The sequence below is a fragment of the Aegilops tauschii genome, chromosome 5 (assembly GCF_002575655.3).
Source record: "Aegilops tauschii subsp. strangulata cultivar AL8/78 chromosome 5, Aet v6.0, whole genome shotgun sequence".
Classification (NCBI taxonomy): domain Eukaryota; kingdom Viridiplantae; phylum Streptophyta; class Magnoliopsida; order Poales; family Poaceae; genus Aegilops; species Aegilops tauschii.
The window spans coordinates 454,978,589-454,997,411 of record NC_053039.3 but is presented as its reverse complement, the minus strand read 5'-3'; the positions used below and the strand labels follow the sequence as shown (position 1 = coordinate 454,997,411).

The following is an 18,823-nucleotide window of genomic DNA, read 5'->3' as shown; positions in this document are numbered from 1 at the left end:
TAACCACCCATAAATGCAACGCCGAACACAGTCAGTCAAAAATTTAAAAATACAAGTTGGTGATTTGCCTACCTGAGTGGCATACCAAGGCATGTGTCATTGAGAGATTCATTTGGTATTCCCAATCTTGTGTTAACACGCTGTTTGACACCTTCTGGACAACAATGGCCAAAGAACAGTGAGAACTTATCTTTGTTGATCAATTGACCAGGTCCATTGCAATAGAGTTTTAGGGTAGATTCCAAAGCTTCCACACTACGTGTGTCACTTCTTGCAAAGAAGATGTTGTCATCGGCAAAAAGGAGAGATGAGATAGGTGGACCAGAGCGACCGTTCCTAATACCATGTAGCACGCCACAATTCTCCTTCTGAAGTAACAGACTTGACAGGCCTTCAGTGCACAAAAGAAACAGGTAGGGGCTTATTGGGTCTCCCTGACGGATCCCCTTGGAGGGAATAACTGGAGTAGTTAGCTCACCATTGACTCTTACAGCATATCTGCACATCCCATCACCGAGCTGATCATACCGGATTAAAACCAAGCCTTGAGAGGCAGCCATGAAGATAACTCCACTTGACACAATCACATGCCTTCATCATATCAATTTTCATGGCAAAGAAAGGTTGTTTTGCTCGTTGACGCCTTATAGTATGTAGGGACTCAAAAGCAATAAGAGCATTGTCAGTGATTGATCTGCCAGGCACAAATGCACTTTGAAACTCTAAGATGAGAACAGGCAAAATCAACTTTAGACGGTTATCCAAAACCTTGGATACAATTTTGTAAAGAACATTGCATAAGCTTATATGTCTAAAAAAATTCAAATGCTTCGGTCTTGCAACTTTACGAATTAACACAATAACAGAATCACAGAAACCTTTAGGGAAGAATAGGCCATGGTGCGGAACTTTCCCATGTCATTCACGACAACACACCAATTGGACTGGCTGTCGACTGTTCTGGAGCCGCAATGGTGGCACCCTCGTCTCTGAGCAGTTCCTTTGCTTGCAACATGCCTCCACCCGCTATTGTATTTCAGCAGCTTATATGTACACGCTGAACCGTCAGAATTCAGAAAGAACACTCTGTGTGTGGTACACAGGATCGAACCACTATACGCTGTGAAGATATATGCAGCAAGCTGGGGAAATGAAAGTAAACTCTAGTTCACGAAAAGGAAATATTTCCTAGACTTTGCCCAGCACTTTGCATAACAAGTTGTAGCTGTGTTGGATGCACTTTCATAGACCAAATAATTACAGACTTCACCCAACACAGACCAAAACAACGCAAACTAAAACATAAATTTTCAGTTTGAAAAGTTCTAGTACTTGGTAAGCTACTATTCTCAGATTTTGCACAACAATCTGGTAAACAATATAACTCTTTTACCTGCACTTTCAGAGACAAAGTAAGATGCCACCCGTCTGCCATTGCCTACATCGATTTTCCCTTCAAGAACAAGACTACATATAGTACATACATAACACTCCCTTCATTTCTTTATGTAAGGTGTATTATTTTCAGTAGTATGTTTGCACATCAGCATAGGTATATGAAAATTCTGTAATAGCACAATCAACCACATTTCAGCAATTCAGGTGATGGAACCATAAATAGGTGCATGACGTTTCAGTTTCCTGCAGATAACATACATAGTACACTAGACGGTAGTAGCAGCAAAGGATCATTACATATAAAGACATCGGGATGCTTGGAACGAAAGATATATATGACGGCATAAATGGAGCATCTATCTCCTGATATTCTCTTGAGAGGGCATCAAACCGGCCGACATCACTTGCATACTAAGCTATCAAAGGCAGTCCACCGTCAGTTTCGGTGCAGAGATGACCTTGATTATCCTGGGGCCCTCCCCAAGTGGGATCAATCTTTCAAGGCATGGCGCGTCCTCAATGACAAGCTTCTGAAGCATCACATTTGCTCTGTAATTCTGGTAAGAAACAGAGACAACAATACTTCGTAGAGTCGGGGAGACAATCCAGACAGTGTTGAGCCCATGGATCCATCCAAGCTCAAGGCTCTCAGCACGATGCAGCCGGCGAGCAGGAGGTGGATGGCCGCATGTGAGATGGAGATCTTGTGCAGCTTAAGTTGTTTCAGCCGAGGGAAAAGGAGCGCGGGGGCAGCATCAATCTCAGGAAAATCACAGCAATCGATGCTGACGACGCGCAGCGTGGGCGCGAATCAGAGGGCCGAAGGCGGCAGCGGGCGCCGTGGCCTGTCGCCTCCGTCGCCGTCGCCGTAGTAAGAGCCGTTGGAGGTGAAGTCGAGCTCCTCGAGGCCATCCAGGGTGGGGGACCGGAACAAGCGGTCGATCTTCCCGTAGATGCCGCGGCGGAGGCAGATGATGTCGTGGAGGGAGAGGCGGCGGACAGGGCCAGGGTGTGCGGCCAGGATCTTGCAGACGATGGCGATGCGGTCGCGCTCCCACCCGGAGAGGCGGCGGTCGACGGCGAGGTTGAGCGGGGCGGAGCGCCAGAGGTGGCGCCACCGAGAGGAGAGGACGGCTGTCCGCGCCGCTGGCTTGGTGGGGAGGCGGGAGATGATGATGTCGAGGATCTCGTCGGGGAGATCGCTGATGAGGTCCTGATTGTTCAGCCACTGCTTCCTCTTCTTGGATACGGAAGCGGCGGCAGCCACACCACCACCGTCCATGGCCGCCAAGAAAGAATGCAGCAACGACTTCAAAACTCACAACTTTTCTTCCGTCCACTGAGCAACTCAACTCAAGCTATTTATAGAGTGGAATGCGATCGGTTTACAGATGTGAACACATCAAAGAAAAATAGGGAGTACTAATCCTTGGACTAAATTAACTCCGGGGTCTAGGAAATTGACCCGTCATTCTTGATTAACTACAAGCATGCGCACCCAAAAACGACTGACTCGTGCAAGCACTGCCATCGAGTACTACAGACTTGACTGACTGATCAAACGACCCAACTTCTCTAATACGGAGCTGTTCGGGAAACCAACGGCTCCGCCAAATCCAAGGATCGGTGGAATACTGTTTCTTCGCTCCAAAAATTTAAACTGCTGCTCCGGCTGCTCCGGAAGCGGAGTCACGGAGCAGGAGGGACTCCGGATAGGCCCTAAATCTAAACGGCTCAATCTAGCTACCCATGGCACGATCCCAAGCTTGTAGTACTACTACTCCCTCTGTCTAGGTGTGTAAGTCATCTTACGAAAACCAAATAATTCCAAAACACTTAGGCGCGGTGCATTAACTTCTACCTGTGCTCCGCTCGCCAGAAACGCAGCGGCATCGCTCGCCCAGAAAAACGCAGCGGGGGCGAACACCGACAGGGACTGCCGCCGCCGCTCCGGCGGGAGAGATCCAGAATCCACCTAGTACGAGAGGGACCTGAGGGCCGCCGATGAAGATGGAGACCCCCTGGGACTCCGCGACTCATGGATCAGGATGAGGACTGCGGTCTGCAGATTGGCAAAGAGCAAGATCCGCAGTGGAAAGAATCTGGAAGACTGCAGGAAGGTTTCAGATCGGGCGATTGACCAGGGACTGGAAAAAATCGGTCAGAAATTGAAGCAGATGAGGAGGGATTTGGAACGTGTGCATATGGTCAGAGATCATCCGAAAGTGGTGAGTTTGAAGTTACCTCTAGCAGGTAATCCTTTGCCTACCCCAAAGACTTCTTATTGCACGGATATGGAGGAAACTAGTGTGGTTTGCTCAATCGAAAGGCCTGACCCCAATGTGGAAGAGGTCGTGGAGGACGCTGGCAATGAATCATCCATACTACTCCCTCCGTTCCAAAATAGATGACTCAACTTTGCACTAACTTTAGTACAAAGTTGGGTCATCTATCTTGGAACGGAGGGAGTAGATGGTAATGTGCAGGATCCAGTGTCAATCTTTGAGTGTACAGATACAGTCCGGCAGGATACGACGGTCAGCGTGCAACAGATCACCCCTGTTCTTGAATCTCCATGTACTGCTGCAAAGATTGAGGGTAAATGGCAGCAAATCAGATGCGATCAACCCCTGTTTCTAATGGATAGGGGATGCCGAAGGAGGAAACGGATTCGTCAATCTCAAACGGGCGATCCACCTGACGGAGTATTGAGAGTTAGTACAATGATGCTGCGCAAGAAAAGATCTTCTACGAACCCTTGCTGGAAGGAAACAATTTCTGGTATCAAATTAGTTTTACAAGAAAAGAGGATGCAAGGCTTTCTGATGATGGAGGCGAAGGTGATCACATTTACAATTCTTTTCAAGCAACGCAAAGAGGTGCCTATCTCTTTTGATCCAGGTGATCTCTTTGAGTGTGTAAGGTGGAATAGACATGATGCTACTTCTGGGAGAGCCGGTAGGAATCTGAATGCTTTTCTCAGAGTTCAGTTTGAGCTGCCTTTCAATTGGCATTTACAGACAAAATTCATCACGTGTACCAAGGAGTACTTGGATGGTTATGTGGCTGGCAATGGTAATACGAGCAAGACATTGGCTTCCAAAAGATCTGGGAAGAAAAAAGAGAAGGACACTGGTCAGACTGTTGTTGTTTCTGTATCTGTTTTGTGCAAAAGAGTGGCTAGCGCGTCGGCTGTCATGACCGGATGGCAAACTGTGCTGGGTGAGGGTCTTGACAGAAACACTGACCCTCCCCTGGAACAGGAAACGATGAGCAAGGAGGTGAACAGGCCAGATCAGGTACAGAACCGTACAGACGGTGGACTGAAGAAAGACATGCTGGATGTGTCTGAAGATGGCTCGGTGTTGGGAAAAAGGAGTGTGCGTCCTGTAGAGGCAGCGAGAGATATTGTTGATTGGCAGGAAATAGAGGGAACTGTGGGTGCTAAAAAGAAGAAAGGGGTAGGAGAGTCTGAAGGCAAGAATTGTAATGGGAAGAAAGGAGGAAAGGAAGCTACCGGCCCCGGGGCTGCCGGTCACCTGGCGGGTGCGGATGAGCGCGCCCGTCAGGAGACATGAGGATCCTAAGTTGGAACTGCCGAGGTTTAGGGCAACCTCGGACAGTTCAGGAGCTCGTGTGCCTTGTGAGCACATATCGCCCGCCGGTAGTTTTTATCTCGGAGACCCGTCAGTGTGCCGAAAATGTCAGGAAGCTAAGGTGGAGACTAGGCCTGAAACATTGTATTACCCACAATGGGAAGGGCAAGGGAGGAGGGATAGCATTGTTTTGGGATGAAACAATTGAAATAAAGAGACTCTCAGTTGGCCCGAGGTATATTGATGTGCATATTAGGGAGAATCCTCATAGCCCAAGTTGGCGCGGCACATTTGTGTATGGCGAACCAAGAGCTCATGAACGTTACCATATGTGGGACTTTCTTAGGAGAATCAAGCTGCACTCAAGTGAGCCGTGGATGATGATAGGGGATCTGAATGAAACCATGTGGCAGACTGAACACATCTCAGCAGCTAAAAGGCCAGAAAGAAACATGGCTAACTTTAGAGAGGTCCTCTCGGACTGTAATCTTCATGACCTAGGCTTTAGCGGACCTTGCTGGACTTATGATAATAAGCAAGCAGGTAAACACAATGTCAAAGCCAGAATAGACAGGGGTGTGGCCTACCCTCGGTGGTCTGAACTCTTTAAGGATGCACATATCCAGCACATTTGCTCCTCCAGGTCTGACCACCTACCACTCTTGTTAACATTCAGTGAACCCATGGAATACAGGAAAAAGAACAGCAGCTTTCGGTATGAAGCCATGTGGGAGAGGGAAAATTCCTTGTTTGAGACGGTGGACAGCACATGGAGCAGGTCTGCAACTGCTAGTTCACTGGAGGAAATGAAAGAGAAGTTGGGCTCGATACAACAAGCGCTGCAAAGTTGGGCTAAGAAAGAATTTGGATCCATTGTTAAGAAAACAATGTAGTTGCGCAAGAAACTCGAGAGCCTTTGGGAAGGACCTCCCACAGCTGGTAGGCAGTACGAAATAAACAGAGTAGCGAGGGAACTTGATGGAGTTTTGTTGAGAGAGGAAATTATGTGGAGACAAAGATCTAGAACAACCTGGCTGAAAGAGGGCGATAAAAACACTAAATATTTTCAGCGGAAGGCAACCTGGAGAAGGAAAAAGAATACCATCACAAGGTTGAAAGATGGTAATGGCCAGTGGGTTGAAGATAAGGATGGGATCCAGCAGATGACCACACGCTTTTTCAAGGACCTGTATACTAAAGATGATAAGGTGGCACCGCAGGAATTAATCAACATGATGCAAGCGAGAGTTAATGAGGATATGAATAACATGCTGACAAAGGATTTCACAGAAAAGGAAATCAGTGATGCCTTATTTCAAATCGGCCCATTGAAAGCACCAGGGCCCGATGGGTTTCCAGCCCACTTCTATCAGAGGAACTGGGACATTTTAAAAGAAGATGTGGTAGGGGCGGTAAAGAAGTTCTTTGCAGATGGGATCATGCCCGAAGGAATTAACGATACTACTATTGTCCTCATTCCGAAAGGCAGCAACCCCGACAGCTTGAAGGACTTCCGTCCGATCATTTTATGCAACGTCATATATAAGGTAGTGGCGAAGTGTCTAGTAAACCGACTGAGGCCATTCCTGGATGAAATCATCTCCGAGACGCAGAGTGCGTTTGTCCCTGGGAGATTGCTAACGGATAATTCCTACATTGCGTTTGAATGCTTCCATAAAATTCAGCATAGCAAGAATGCACGAGATACTCATTGTGCGTACAAGCTAGACCTGGCGAAAGCATATGACAGAGTGGACTGGGGTTTCCTTGAAAACACTCTGCGCAAATTGGGATTTAATGAAAAATGGACGAACTGGGTGATGAAGTGTGTTTGCTCGGTGAGATATGCTGTCCGGTGCAACGGTGAGCTGTTGGAAACTTTTAGACCGTCGAGAGGGCTGCGTCAAGGAGATCCCCTTAGCCCATATCTATTCCTCTTTGTCGCGGATGGTCTTACTAGTATCCTGAATAAGGAGATATCCAATGGTAACATCACACCCATTAAGGTGGCAAGAGGGAGCCCAGGTATTTTGAATCTCCTCTTTGCCGATGACAGCCTTTTGTTCTTTAAAGCATCTGCGGAGGAAGCCAATGCCGTTCAGAAAGCGCTCGCTTTGTTTCAAAATTGCTCGGGTCAGCTTCTCACCCCAAGTAAGTGTTCAATACTTTTCAGTGAGCGATGCCCGAACACAACCCAAGAACGGATCAAGGAGACCCTGGGTGTGGTGTCGGCCACGTTTGAGAGCAAGTACTTGGGACTCCCTACTCCAGAGGGGAAAATGAAGGATGATAACTTTCAACCCATTATGGACAGGTTTGGCAAGCGATGTAATGATTGGTCGGAAAGGTATATGTCTCATGCAGCGAAGGAGGCACTTGTGAAATCCGTAGCTCAAGCTTTACCCACCCATGTGATGAGTGTTTTCAAGATGTCTGTAGGCTTCTGTGAGAAATATGAGAAGCTTATCAGAAAATTTTGGTGGGGTGAAGATGGAGAACACCGCAAAGTCCATTGGATGGCTTGGGATAAAATGGTAAAACCCAAGAGAGCAGGTGGGATTGGATTCAAAGATATGCAAGGTTTCAACCAAGCACTTCTAGCTAGACAAGCATGGAGATTGATCCAGAACCCGGATAGCCTCTGTGCTCGTGTCCTTAAATCCAAATATTTTCCGCATGGTAAGCTCCTTGACACAGTCTTTGCATCGGATGCATCACCTGCATGGAGAGGGATTGAATTTGGGCTGGAACTTTTGAAGAAAGGCCTCATATGGCGTGTGGGTAATGGAAGAAGTATTCAAATCACAAGAGATAATTGGATCCCCAGGAAGGAAGGACTCAAAGTGGCGAACTTTACCTCCAGAACTCGGTTGAGATGGGTCAACCAACTATTAGTGCAAGGGGAAAATAATTGGAACACCGAACTTATATATCGGATTTTCAATCATTTTGATGCAGATGATATTTGCAAAATCAAACTGCCGACCAATCCGACGGAGGATCAGCTTGCGTGGAATCATGAGAAATCTGGAGTGTTCTCTGTGCGGAGTGCGTATAGACTGGCCATGGACGGACCAGGGCGAGACCTAGCTACATCTACATCTGCAGGTGACAGTAACAACCGTAGCAAAGGGATCTTATCTGGAAGGCTTCTGTGCCGGAAAAGGTTAAAATATTTGGTTGGAGGGTTGCGACCAATACCCTGGCCACCAAGAAGAATAAATTCAAACGAACTCTGGAGGTGGATACTACGTGTAGCATATGTGGATATGCAGAGGAAGAGGAGTTCCACAGTGTGATAGAATGCACCAAAAGCAAGGCTTTGAGATTTGCAATGAGAGAGGTTTGGGACCTCCCGGATGAGGCGACATTCAGAAACACTGGCAGAGATTGGCTACAGATCATCCTGGACACATGCAATGCAGACATGCGGGATAAAATCCTTTTACTGATATGGAGAGCATGGTTCCTACGGGACAACTGCGTGCATGGGGATGGGAAATAATCCATCTCGAGATCTGCATCCTTCCTGACAAGATATGAAGAGGAAATCCGAAACTGTCTTGTTGCCACAGATAGCGAGAGGGGGAAAGAGCAAGTGGGAAGCAAGAACATACGTAATGTGAGGCGGGAAAATGATGCAGGCAACCATTGGTATGCTCCTCCAGCGGGATTTGCAAAACTGAATACGGACACAACATACAACCCTGACTCGGGACTGAGCTATGCCGGAGCTGTGGCTAGAGACCACAAGGGAATCCCCGTTGTCTCCCTTGGGCAGAATACTGGGACCTGCATGGACGTAATGGAGGCTGAAGCATGTGCTATTAGAGAAGGCCTGATAGGCCTGTCCGCTCTGTTTAATGGCCATATAATCATCGAAACTGATTGCAGTACACTAGCTAAAGAGTTGTCCCCGCAAGCCACAAACCGATCCCACTGTTTTCCGATTATCAGAGATATACGTGAGTGCTTGGGGCACTTCGTATCCTGGCAAGTCAATTGGATCAGCAGGGAAAGGAACAAGTTCCCGCACAACCTGGCGATGGAAGCAAAAGATCATGGAGACTTCAAGATGATTGGAGCTGTACCAAGTAGGGTACAGGAGGTTTGGTTGTATGACCGTAATCATTCTCCTGTATAATTTGGGGGCTCGTCATTCTAAAAAAAAAACTTCTACCGCGTTTATTGTTTCTTGACATATCAACCAATAAGGGATGAGGGGTGTGCATGCTTTTAATGACTTGAGACTACCAAACACGACATGCAGTGGTTAGTTCATTGCATGCAATCCTATTAATTAGCAAATAAACATTAAGGTCTCTCGTTTTCCCCTCCTCCTTGGTCACGGTGCACAACCTAAGATGACTTACTCACCTAGACGGAGGGAGTACTACTTACTATCTCCGTCCGGTGAAGAGTGTACATCTAGCTTTAAAATTTGTCCACAAAAAAGTGTACTTCTATCTTCCCAATGCACTTTAAAGTTTAAAAAAAATACTTCTCTCTCATCCCATGGTAATCAAGACCAATAGCAATCTACATATGGTCTTCTTAATTTCTACATGCACTTAGCTCATTGGGGATAAGGTAATTAAAAGGAAGAGAGATGATGGCTTGCACCTTTCCAATGCATTTTTACTTAACTCCATAATTTGTCCTAAAATTTCTAGATGTACACTCTTCACATGACGGAGGGAGTACCAAGAACTTCCAAAAGGTAACTCCAATTGACCGTGCAAAAAGCTTTCACAATATCAAGTTATAGGAAGTGTCTGCATTCTCACGTTGTGGAATAACTAGCAAACATACTCATTTGTTGCAACGGGAGAAAATTTGGATGTGTATTGAAATTTGTGGCAATATGCACTCCAAAGTCCAATCTATATCATTCAAAAAAAATATTTGAATTCCAAATGTTTGCAATTTTTTATAGCAAATATGCATGTGCATTGCAACAAATAATACAACACCAAAGCGCAATAAGCTTGCCAAAGATCTCAAGGAGTGTTCGAGAAAGGACGCCGATGCCGTGTGTCACCATTTATTATGAGAACACTATTATTTGAGTTGTCCAGCGAAATTTTGAGATCAAATATGAGCCTTTTGCTAAAATAGTTTTGTTTTAAATATGTTAGCTTCTATCGCTGATATTTTAATATACACCATATGTGATGCATGGATCACTTACTCATGGAAGAAATTTTTGTATATTACCGTTAAGAAGTTTCCTACATACCTAAATGCCACCCAAAATTTCCTGGTTCTAGATATACCACTCGCAATTTGGAGCAGCTATATATTTTCCACTTCTGCCAATTTGAACATCAAGTGGTAATGTTACACGGTTCTACCTTTGGAATACCTTCTGGTAATTTTGATGAGGAAAAAACTTTTCGTGTTCAATATATCAGATGTTTTCTGTGGAACTTCCTTATGCTGTGAATTTTAGACCAAATTTTTTACTGATGACGGGTACTGGTGTGAGATATTAATTTTGATATAATCATCTACGCTATGTTTCCATGGATTTCGCAAAAATAAAGTTCAGCACAAAAAACTATATACTTTCGGCTAAACACTCATATATATACTCTATCCTTTTTGAGGGAGATGTACTCGTATGTTATACTCCCTCCGTTTCTTTTTACTTTGCATATAAAATTTGGTCAAAGTCAAACTAACCAAAGTTTGATCAAATTTATATCAAAAAATATCAACATCTACAATACCAAAGTTATGTGGTATATGAAAGTTACTTTCGTGATGCATCTAATAATATTGATTTCATATTGGGAATACTGGTATTTTTTCCTATAAAGTTAGTCAAACATTACAAAGTTTGACTCTGACCAAATTTTATATGCGAACTAAAAAGAAACGGAGGGAGTATTCATTGTACGGAAACCATAGCTGATTAGTTTGGTAGTACTCCCTCTATCCATCTCTACTCCTAATGGAGCAGTTGGTAGTCTCCGCCGGTCAATTTTCGTCCCACCAGAGACGGTTAATTTTCGTCCTCAATCCCACCTCCTGCAACCCAGCGATTCCCCCCTTCCGCCCTCGAGACCGACAAAAAAAATCGGTATGCTACCACGATGCCAGTTGTGAAACACTACGGTTCATCGACAGAAAATCGTCCTAAAAAAACCTACGACGGTTAACCTACGAAAATTAGCAAGACGTTGCACGTGCGTTGCGAACGAGCGAGCGAAGCCTTTGCCCTCGAGCGACGCCACACCAGATCCTTCGCCCTCGCAGCCGCCGCCGATCCCCTCCCTCAAACGCCGCCGCCCGTCGCTGCCGCCCCCGCCACCTCCCGTCGCGGGCAAGCGGGAGGAGCCCTGCCCGGCCATGGCGACACCACCGGGGGCCTCCTCCTCCCCCTCACCTTCTCTCCCTCTCCCAATGGGAGGGAAGGGAATGGAAGGGATCTGATTGGAGCGGTGGATCTGCGCCCTTGCCGTCTCTTCTTTTCTTCACCGATTCCAGGAGGAGATCGAAATGGGAGGTAGACGAGCAGGAGCGCCGCGTCCGTGACAGCGATGAACAACGACCCAGGTAACGCTAGCTCCCTGCCCTCGCCCCAACCCATCTTCTCCCCGTAGCCTGTACTCACGCGCCCCCAGGTTCTCCTCTCCCATGGCAGGGACACCAACTGGTGGCGCAACAGACAGCGGGAGATCAGCTGGTGGCAACGGATGGCAGGAGGCCGCAGGACCGTGCGAGGAGCAGGTAGCCGGAGGATGTCGCCGGTGGAAATCTGGCAAGTGGCGGCGGCATAGAGGGCTTATGGTTTGATGTTGGTCTTTTTACCTATAGCACTGAATTTCATGTATAGGTTGTGCTGATCCTAAGATTGCCAAAAACTGCTTCGTAAAAATCACCCAGGTCTGCTTTTTATTGTGATTATGCAAATTGCTCGAAACCTGAGTTGTCCTATTTTGTTGATGAAGGAATTGAAATCTGAAGACATGGTGATTTTTACCCAATGGGTTATGCCCTTGAGCACGAAGAGCTTTTGAACTCTGAGGTAATCTTTTGTAATGTGAGCCACGATTTTGTTGCTTCTCCAATAGTAGGTGTGGTTTGTCAACCACTATTTTACACACATTTGTCCAGTTCAACTTTTTTACCATTTGCAATGCGCGGTGCGAGTGAACATGTATCACGCTATGTTTTATTCCATTAAATCATGTAGGGAAAATGCATTGTAAGTTTGGATAATTTCATTGTAGCAAAATTGGTTGAGCCCACCCCAAAATATTCATGTTTGCATCAGATACAATTTCCAGTAGATAAAATGATTCGTAAAGAATGGTGGGGCATGGTATTTGGCGTGTACGACAATACTGTTACAGTCAATTTTATTTTTAGAAATGTATGATGATAGGTTTCCATGTTTTATTTCCAGGTTCAGGACCACGCGTGCTTCTCACATTTATTGAGACAGAGAGTATTAATCAAAAGCGGTTCAAGTTTCCACAATGAGCTATACATCATCTAAACTCACATGGATATACCAGGTCTGCCTTTCCCTACAATTTAAGCCTTTGTTTTGGCAGGTATCAGTCACCTGGTGCTAAACTTGGTGCTTAATGATCAACTAGAACAAAGTTTCATAGCCTTCCAGATTTGTCAAATCTACAATAACAGGATAATTCCTGTTAGACATGTTATTCTACTGGTACATGTCATATAACGAAATTCTTGTATTTTGGAAGGAGAAAACATTGAGTGGAGCAATTATGCAATTCAAGTGGCATGGTCATCAAAGGTTTTGTTTTTTCTTAATCATGACATGTGTTAATATTGTGCAAATCAGAATATCATTTTTTAGGTTTGCAAATAAAATTAACCTGAATAAAGTATTTTAAACTTAGTGAGCATAATAGTGTTTTGTAGTGTGAGGATAATAAGGTGAAGTGAGGCTGCTGCTCGCCGGTGGCTCGCCGGCCATCCGAGAGCCGGAATTGCGGCCCCATGCGAGGGAAAGATCAGCGTTGCTGCAACCACGGCAGGACACCCACCATGCGCGTACCATACAGGCAGCATCAGCCTCACTTCACCTTGGATGACATGACGATTATGAAATATTCAGTCATCCCCCTTGGGTCTACCTGTTGGACACTTGGACCTACTCATGTGTTTGAGGTAATGCTTGAATAAAATAGCTATGCAAATTTTTATTTCTTTTCAGATGAATGAGGAGATTTGGTAATGCTTAAAGAAAAGATCTACTCTATGGTTGTTTCTCTGCAGATGATTGTGCAGAAAAGCTGAAAACGGGATAAAATTCTATGTGAGAGATGACCGCTAAAGGTACTTAATTTTGGTAGCTAATGTTGTGTGCAGATTTCTTTCTACAAGATGTGGGTGTAAATTCTTATTGTTGCAATGATGCAGTAGCAGTGGCGCAAGGTCGACAATTTTTTACTTCCATATATTCAGTCCTTGCATGCATTTTCTGAGTATGTTCACGATTAGTATGCAGGTTATTTTTTTCCCCAGTATGGACCGCGACATAGGGAAAGATTAGCATTGCTGCAACCATGGCAAGACACCCACCATGCGTGCACCTTACAAGTTGCAGCAGCTTCACTTGGTTGTCAATGACATATCGAGTATAAAATAGATAGCTAGCTGCAAGCATTGCTCCTCCCCGCCCGACAGAACAAACTTTTGCAACATGCCCTTTTCTCCTCTGCCCCATTCCAGCCATCCCTCCATCTACCTATTGGACTTGCTCACCTTGTGTTTGGGGTAATGCCTAATGAAAATAGATAGCGATGATTATTTCTTTTCACATGATTGTGGTGATTTAAAATCTAAGAACATATCCTTTGGTGCTGAATTTAGGATACAATGCATGCCATATTATTAAATCCCATACAGCAGAGTCTTAGGTATTTTATTTTCTGACCAAATTATGATTTTTACTGCAAAATCAAATTATGAATGCTTAATCTAAGGTATTTCTTACTCTGTTTGATCTAGGTTTCTATCAATTATTACCTGCCTTTTGAATTTTTTTTTGTGGGGATTTTTCTTCTGAGTTATGTTGAGGTGAATGTAGCTGCTGGTCATACTTTAACCACATGTCAATTGCAGGAGTGCGACGCCACCATCCTGTGCCACAAACCATACCAAGAATGGCGGGTTATGGATAGAGTTCATTTGATCCATCTGATAAAAATACCTATTGGGGAATAAGCATGAAAAGTAATCAACCACTCTTTCCGCAGTGGAGTTCGGGTATGCCTGCTCCTCTATTTATTTGACTATTGTTAGCTTGGTTCATCCTGGTATGACATGTTAATGAAGGTGTTGTTTCATTCCTCATACGATCTGGATACCTTTCAATTGATTAGTTCTTCTTTTGGATTACTCTATATTAATTCCCTATGTGTATCTTTATTATGTTCCTCAAGACTGAGTAAGAAAATTATTTTGTTGATATTTGTTTCAAGGGAACATGGTACCCTACGACACAGGAAGATTACTGAAAATCAGTTCAAAATCTAATCAAGTCTAATCTTCTCTGTTGTCTGTACTGCAGCCGTGATGATCAGAAGTTTAGGACCACACTGTAGTCAAGAAAAAGGAATGATCTTCGTAAGTTACACCCTTTCGATCCCAATCTTACCTTTTTTTAATTAGTTTTGTTAGTGCTTCCATTACTTTCTGTTAAAATATGCTTAATGGGCTAGAGACTGTATATTTTCAGAAAGTTATAGTGTGTGGTATGTTTGCTGAACTTGTGATGACGGTTCTTCAGGCAGGACTTTCGTCCCTATATTTTAACTTTGAACATCATTATATTTAGACAAATGATGTGTTTACTGAATTATCGTTGTTTAATTTTTGAAGTTATGCCTTTCGTAATATTGCATTGTAGATAGACAGAAAGATATAGGTATTAAATTTTGTGGCTCTAGCATAAATGTTTATCACCATGGTGACATTTATTTTTCAATTTAGATAAGAAAAAAGAGATAAGTATTGAACAGAGAGTAGAGAGGATAAGAGCATTGTAGTTCAGCGTGGTTCATGCCAAAGACTGTGATACATATAATTTCTTAGGATAGTGCAAATTCATTGATGATGCAGCGGAAGTAACACAAGTTCTGCTAGAATTTCTCTCACATAACATGGATAGAGGTGAGTTTTGCATAATCCATCTCAGTAACAAGCTTGCATTGAGTTATTCTTTTCAAGAAGCTTACCATGCACAACTACAGGATACTTGTAGTTCTCAGTGGCAATTGATAGCTACATTCTTCAATGGGAGACCTAGCATGCCTTGAGTACAACAATACATGATCTTCTGGCAACAAACTGTTCATGATTGACGCATAATATGTCCTCTGTCCGCATTTTAATTATTTATATTAATATTTCTGGTTATCACTGCAGGAGTTGAAATGGATTTGATGAGGGAAGTCTGCAATGCAGACTGTGTTAAGTGTACCCGCTCCAGATTTCATCGACAGTAAATGGTCCACTGCTATTGGCAGGTGCCTTCTTGCACTCTTCTGACCCAGATTTGGCATGTTTTTCATTTTCTACTATCATCGCGTAGTTGCACAAAAATACGTAAGAGCATGGCTCAGAACCCATAGAGAGGCACAACTTTGAAATGGTTTTATTTAAACAATGAAACAATGTTATTTGACTGAAAGTTTGTAGTATATTTTGATTATGGGGACACAGCTGAAATGTATACACCAAGAAAACATAACTCTCTTCAGTTGAATTTTAAATTCATGTTGTGGAAATCAAATCCATTTCAAATTCCATGATTTCGGCAAGAATGATTAATGCTACGCCGCTGCTGATGCCAAAGGTTGTGACACTTTTTTAATGATAGTGCAAATTGATTGATGATGCAGCGCAAGTAGTACAAGTTCATCATGTCCACTGCCCATCCATGAATTGTTTTACGATTGTTTTTCCCATTGCAATACACGGGCACATTGTAGGAGGAATATGTATGCGTTGGTGGGTGCTGGAGGTTCCCTGCAATACCCGAGGATCCGATGGCGAGCCGTAGGTCGGGGAAGTCGTCGGCATACATATAAGGAGATGGAGGTGGAGGTGGCGGTGGAGGGAGACGGGCATTCACTACTCGTCGGAGGGCGAGGGCATGGAGGACAACCAGCACGACGATTACCACGCCTTCCTCCCGTCGAATCACTCAAGCACGACGTCCTGGTCCTCTCTATCCATTGGCCCCCTCCAACATCTACCACGATGACCACATGTTGTTTGCGTAGCAGCAGCGGCGGCCATCCATGATCTTCTTTTGTGCCGACCTGCTAGAAACAGGTACATGCGCCGGCCTCCATGGCAAGGTAGTGCAGTTAGATGTTGCAATGGGTCCGTTCGTTTGAGATCATCTAATTTGTTTTCTCGTTTTTCATCAGGTTGGGCTATAGACAACTAGAGATTGGTCACCTGTCTAGCAGCTCATTTCTGAAAACAAACACCAGGTCTATGTGTTCAAAATCATGAAGGAGGATGTCAAAGTGTTTCTGCAGCGCATCAGGTCTATGTTTTCCATTGCCCTGGACTTGCGTGTAATAGTACATAGAGTTTAGTCTGATTCTAAAGAAATATATGGCTATCTGATTTTAAAGAACAAGAGAAGAAAATATAGATATGCATCTTCACGTGTGTGCATTAAATTCGTTTTGATTCTGTTAATTTTTTTTGTTGCAGGCGAAAGAAAAAGCAACATGAAGTTCCCGTCTACATCAAACTGCTTTCACTTATATTCTGCCGAATTTGTTCCATCTATAGGACTGTACATGGAGATTATCTATAAGGGTTGTGTCTCGTACAAGGAGATTATCTTATAGGACAGGCATATCAGCCCCCATTCAGACATAGCAGATATTCAACAGAAGAAGTTCCTCCACTGCTACTGGCCAAACTCTAAGCAAAAAGACCTTCCACTTTCCTTGCTAATGGTGAGCAACTCAAAGATGGCTACAAGGTTACACTTAATATTTACTCTCTGAATAACATATTATTTATTTGACCAATACATGTATAAATGCCTTGAGAAAACATGTATATATAGCTGCATATATGTTATATCTGAACAATGGCAGATTTGACCATTAATTACATGTATATACTTGCTAGGAGAGAACGTGTATAGCTTTCAGTTAAGCTTTTCGATCATTAAGCTGTTACTTTCTCATCTTATTTCTAGGTAGAAACATTATTGGTGTTCTTTAGCTTAATTTTGAGACATGAACACCATCATGTCTTCATCGCTAAAAGTGACATTCTTTCCCATTAATCTGTGCACTCGAAAATTATTCAAATATATATTTCCACTTGGTAGTTTTCATATGTCCAATGGTCTGACGGGTGTGCATTTTCAGGAGAGTTAGCAAACCTTTTTCCAGTCATCTGGTCCATGTAGATACCAAGTGCTATTTGAAATGAAAATGCAGTTGGCTGCCAATTTTATCTTGCGTGTATGACTGAATTATTTTGTCCTGTTAGTTTTATGTCTATATATGCAGTCTGGTCAGTATATGGATATTTTATTAAGTGGAGAAGTTTGGTACTCTGAGTAAGCACTCGATTCCTTGTTAGGTCCTGCTAGATTGATCTTTAAGGGATCATTTTAGTCCGTTCTCCGACCAAACACATTACAAACGGGCAAGAAATGATTCTTTTCCGATCCACCTCGATCTCCTTCCGGATCCATTCCTGATTCTCTACTCCTAATGTATGACTTGGTAGCCTCGCCTCCATGTTTTTTTCGTCTGTTTTTTTGTCTCACCTCTCATTGGTTTTTATCTCTTTATTTACAAAAAATATGGGAGCCCATACATAGTTCGTTTGCTCAACCCTCTCGCACGACCTCTCGCTCACACCGATTTCTTGCCAACTTTCAAAACAAGTATGTCAAGCATCAACCACACCGATTTGTATCCAAAGAAAGCACACCTTTCGGATCTGGTTTTTATTACCGATTTTTCTTGCCATACGGTAGGAGGCTATATCCCACCTAATCAATATCTTCCGACAAAAATTTCTTGCGCCCATACATCGATTCCAGAAATCTCGGATCTCACTTATTTTATTGATCTGATTCTGAAGCCCACCTCTTTCTTGTGGCGGAGAGGCGCCATACTTAACGCAGGTGATGGCAAAGTATCTCAAGTTTGCATGCCAATGATATTTATCGGACTCGAAAGACGATGCATCCATTCAAATTGGGTATCGCTTCTACATGGCATTCGGTGTAACCTGCCAAATATCTCTCAGGCATAACTGATTATTATTTTTAAGTATGGACCCAAATAATTCACCCATGACATGTTCTTGAAATTAATTTATTCTACTGATTATTCAGAACATGAGTGTTAGATTTTGTAGTCCAAAGAGATGATAATGAAGTTGAGAGAAGAGAGTATGCCTACGATCTATGAACATGATGTGTGACAAGAGATGGCATGACTTCTTCAGAGAACCATCTTGATCCTTCTTTTATCTTCATATATGGCCAAGCATTGATATATTGTGGTGCGGAAGGTCACGAGCGCTAGAGATTGTGGCACTGTTTAGAGGGTTGGGCGGCGGTAGAGGCGACAACTCGGGTAGAGGGAGGTAGTAGTGTGTGACAACATTTGCTGACTGTTGATGGCGGTGGCAAGTGGTTTCGTAGGTAGAGGTGGGCGGGTCAATAGTCGACGGAGAAAAAAGTATGAAGAGGGAGGAAGAAGAGTAGTAGAAGCAGTGGGTGTTGACGGCGGAGGAGAGGCAAGGGGTTAGCGGTCTCGAGTGCAGGGTGCGGGAGGTCGTGG

The 18,823-nt window shown here is 43.9% G+C and overlaps 1 long non-coding RNA gene and 1 pseudogene across 5 annotated transcripts; one reads left to right on the top strand and one right to left on the bottom strand.

Moving 5' to 3' along the window:
- Nucleotides 1–1,606: 1,606 nt before the first annotated feature.
- Nucleotides 1,607–2,680, bottom strand: LOC123494077 (F-box/LRR-repeat protein At3g03360-like; annotated as a pseudogene).
- An 8,919-nt stretch (nucleotides 2,681–11,599) lies between these two features.
- On the top strand, nucleotides 11,600–17,180 carry LOC120965278 (uncharacterized). 5 transcript variants are annotated; one of them, XR_006664517.2, is made up of 11 exons: nucleotides 11,601–12,027; nucleotides 12,409–12,520; nucleotides 12,719–12,771; nucleotides 12,900–13,148; nucleotides 13,257–13,316; nucleotides 14,106–14,249; nucleotides 14,554–14,609; nucleotides 15,411–15,511; nucleotides 15,977–16,322; nucleotides 16,421–16,542; nucleotides 16,716–17,180. It is a non-coding gene; the product is annotated as an uncharacterized lncRNA (long non-coding RNA). The 5 variants fall into 5 exon arrangements; XR_012183047.1 differs by having other exon boundaries at nucleotides 11,600–11,796; nucleotides 11,951–12,027; nucleotides 12,409–13,148; XR_012183048.1 differs by having other exon boundaries at nucleotides 11,600–12,027; nucleotides 12,719–13,148.
- The last annotated feature ends 1,643 nt before the right edge of the window (nucleotides 17,181–18,823 follow it).